Source organism: Cyphomyrmex costatus, unplaced genomic scaffold (genome assembly GCF_001594065.2).
Source record: "Cyphomyrmex costatus isolate MS0001 unplaced genomic scaffold, Ccosl1.0 scaffold635, whole genome shotgun sequence".
NCBI classification, from domain to species: Eukaryota; Metazoa; Arthropoda; class Insecta; order Hymenoptera; family Formicidae; genus Cyphomyrmex; species Cyphomyrmex costatus.
Genome location: NW_017280195.1, coordinates 12,967 through 16,665, shown reverse-complemented (window position 1 = coordinate 16,665; position 3,699 = coordinate 12,967). Strand labels below are relative to the sequence as shown.

Here is a 3,699-nt window from a genome sequence, read left to right as displayed (position 1 = left end):
TTTTTTTTTTTTTAAAAAAAAAAAAAAAAAAAAAAAAAAAACACTTCGCACACTTATCTTTCCTACTGTAAGTATTTGAAGGAAGTAGCTTACTCCAATTATTGATATTAAAACGTTCTTCTTTCCTAAATGAAATTCTGAATTTTAAACGTATTTACGAAAGATACGTTTACTTTGTAAAATTCACTGCGCGAGTTTGTTCTTATTTCGCACGGAGCTCCGAGTTTACATTGAATTGTGGAAAGAAGAAATGAAGGTAGAAATGATATAGACACGAGGTGGTACGCGCCAGCACACGCGACTCGTGTGCGCGATATTGTATATAGGGACCTCCTCGGCATGGTGCGGTGGCTCCCGTGAGCGCGGACCACATACCTGCAAACGAATGCTCTTAAAAGGGAGGGCAGAGCCAAAGAACAGGTCGTTAAAATGTAATGACATTGTTGTTTTTAATGTTTTGCCCGACCAAAACCCCTTTAGCACTCTTCCTCCTTTCCTCGTTTACGCGAAAGACAAAGAGGAACTAATTGCGAATTAGCCGTCCTGTTTCTATCGGTGTTTGTTGCTCACAGAAAGTATCCCGTTATACTTCATCAATTTTTCTGCGAAAGCGTTTGTTAAGTTTCTCACGTTCAAAAAAATATTGTAGAATGAAAATATAATAATAACATGATTACGATAAAGACGTATATGATAATAATAATAATAATAATAATAATTGCGATAACATTTCTAAAAAAAGAAGACACAGTATTTATTGAAATCTTGTAAAAAAAGTTAATAAAATTCCTGGATATTAAAGATTTCTTTAATCTTTTAATACGATTTTAAATTAAACGAGTGAAACTGAAATGTAAGTCGCAAATAAAATACAGTAAAAATTAGTTGAAGATAGGAATTCTTTCCACAATAGAAACGGTATTATAACTGTATGTATTATTTTCTATAATTGGAACCGCGAACCTTCGTATAAAGAAAACAAATAATGTAATATCAGTGAATTCTCTTATTCTATTTTATCAAGTATTAATTTTTACTGTCATTCTGATTTCTTTATAAAAATTCGCGAGAAATGCCTGAATACTCGGATGTGTGTGCCATATTTATTATTAAGTGCTTAATTATTATCTTGCATTATAAAGAAAGCCCGAAAAAAAAAATTTTTTTAATTAAAAGAAATTAAATTTAAAATTCAAATTTCAAAAATTATGAAACTTCTTAGTTTTTAAAAATAAAGAAACACATTCCCTGATTTTTCCAAGTTTTTTCAAGTGATAAACATTCTAAAATGGGACAAAAAGAAAATATAGAAAGCAGAAATAGAAAGAAGATGATACATTTTTATTGTTTTTCGTTAACAAGAAGTTCCAAAATATACGAATTATGTATCATATTAAAGGATTATTTAAATAAAGTCGAATGACGTAATCATGAAGAAATAAAAAAGTTATATCAAAAACAATATATTTAAAAGTTGTTAAGTAATTTCAAGGTATCTCGGGAATCAAGTAATAAAAATCATACTTAATTGTATATTATTAGTATTATAGGGATGAAACATCCAACTGTCACGAATTTTGACAGAAGTACTTTAAATGTATTTTTACCGACAAAAAAATTTAATGCCAAAATGTTTGATTGAGATTTCTACTTATTATTCTGTTATCCCACTTCCCTTTCTGCTTAAGGGCGGGTGATTTCCATGCGAAGCGATTTCCACCTCGCTTCCCCCTACCTAGATGCGTAATTTCCACCAACCCTCTCCCTACTAAAGGGTGCACGAATTCAATGGAAGCAACTTCCATTTCATCTCTTCCCCTCCCTCGCTAGAAACGAGCGATTGTCCACGCATAATAACTTACTTTAAAGATTTATGTTTAATGTCAAGTAATGTTTAAATAAAATATACAATTTTATTCAAACGCGTTTTAGTGGCATTAGACTTTTTTGTCGGTGAAAATTTATTTAGGGGCATTCATTTGCCATCATTTAGAGTGTCTGTCAGAATTTATGAAAATGCGTGTGTGTGTGTGAGACGTTTGATGTTTTCGGAAGTTTATCTATCCTTTAATACGATATATAATTTATACATCTAGACGCGCGCGTCTTGATGTTATCTGAACGAAATTTTAATGTTCCCCTTAAAAATTTTACACTTTCTATTAAAAAGACTCGATCGTAATTCCAGCAAAGGTTTTTATTCGACACCAAAAATTGTTTAAGAGATACTATATTTTTATGTATATTTAATTGATGAGAGACATTCGTACAACGCTCGATAATCGACGAAGCCGATTCGGAATCACGAAACGTCGATATTCTCACCTTGTCAGACCTATGAGACCGACCGATTAAGTCGGACGGTAGCTGTGAGCTATGGACCAATCGTGGACAGTCTCCGTTAGAAAGGAATCGATTACGGGTTCGCTACCGCGCAACAGTTTAGCTTGGAACTTAACTGTTGCGTCTAAGAAGAGCTATCATTAAGTCCGGAATAGGGGCCCGGGCATTAGGATTAGTGGCCGAAACGTTTTGGATAGGCTTCTGTATCGCTCGAGTTCGTCTCCGGGCCTCTCGCCCACGAAGGAGGAGGACCGCGATCATCGTAATTCGATCAGCTGGTGTTGAGTTCCTCGTTCGTCGTAGCGGAGGTACCAGAGAGAGATTACATTTGCGCTCTCGGAATACACACCAGCGAGTATATACGTTACGAAAAAAAAAAAGAGCGCAAATTTGCGGAGGATTTGAAGCCAGGCCATATTCGATCTAATACGTAAAAATTACTTTCCCTAAGTTACTACTGTCCACGATTTGTAATTGTATATAGCCTTGACGAATATCGAAGTTACACACGATTGCGTTCTTTCCTGCGGTGGAAAGCGATATGCGCGAACACTGTCATACTTCAAGCTGAGCCCAAAATCACTTGGACTGCATTAGAGGGTCGCACTATCTCAGCGCTACTCTTATTTTACTAATCTAATAAATGATAAAGACAGAATGGGAGATACTATAATAGCTTCGATAACGCACTGATATTATACAAATGCAGCTAAATGCAAACAACACCTGTCCATAATCGTTAATAACAGAAGCGAGCGACAGGACTCTCCATAGTTTTCACATCATCATCGATATACGCAGAATTCCGGAGCGATGAGAGTGCGTCTATCGCGTGCGCGCGTACAGGCGTCGAGGGCATTCGCGTATATATGCATATATACGCACGCGGAATATACACGCATTCATACACACATGCACATGTATATGCGAAACAAATACGCGAGAATGAAATGCGCTTCAAATTTCGCAACAGACGAGCTCTCGCTGAACGCGGACTCTTGACTCTCTGGGAGTTACAGCGATTTCCGCAGCAGCTGGAGATCCAGCTAGAGCGAAATACGTAATGCGCGAGCTAAGACACGGCCGCGCGCGGGGGGCTCGCTCCGCGAATTGGTTTCAGGTGAATCCAGGAAGCCTTGGCTTTCCCTTAGAGGGACTGTCACTCACCTCGGTGTACACGTCACCTTCGTTGTCGCTGTTTCGCCCGCGAACTGCGCACCAATACGTCGCCGGTCTTCTCGCGTGAGCACACGCAGAGCAACAGGTATTCTAGTCGCCACTCAGGCGACTAAGAATCTCGCGTCTCTCGCGAGCGGACGGAGAGAGAGAGAGAGAGAGAGAGAGAGAGAGAGAGAG

General features: G+C 37.8%; 1 protein-coding gene across 1 annotated transcript in view; it reads right to left on the bottom strand.

Annotated features, from left to right (window-relative positions):
• The window catches only part of LOC108779820 (cyclin-dependent kinase 8), a 15,988-nt gene extending 12,295 nt beyond the window's left edge, over positions 1-3,693 (bottom strand). The window contains exon 1 of the mRNA XM_018547327.1: positions 3,511-3,693. The gene's annotated coding sequence lies outside the window, so the exon portion shown is untranslated. The remainder of the gene's footprint in view (positions 1-3,510) is intronic.
• Positions 3,694-3,699: the final 6 nt, after the last annotated feature.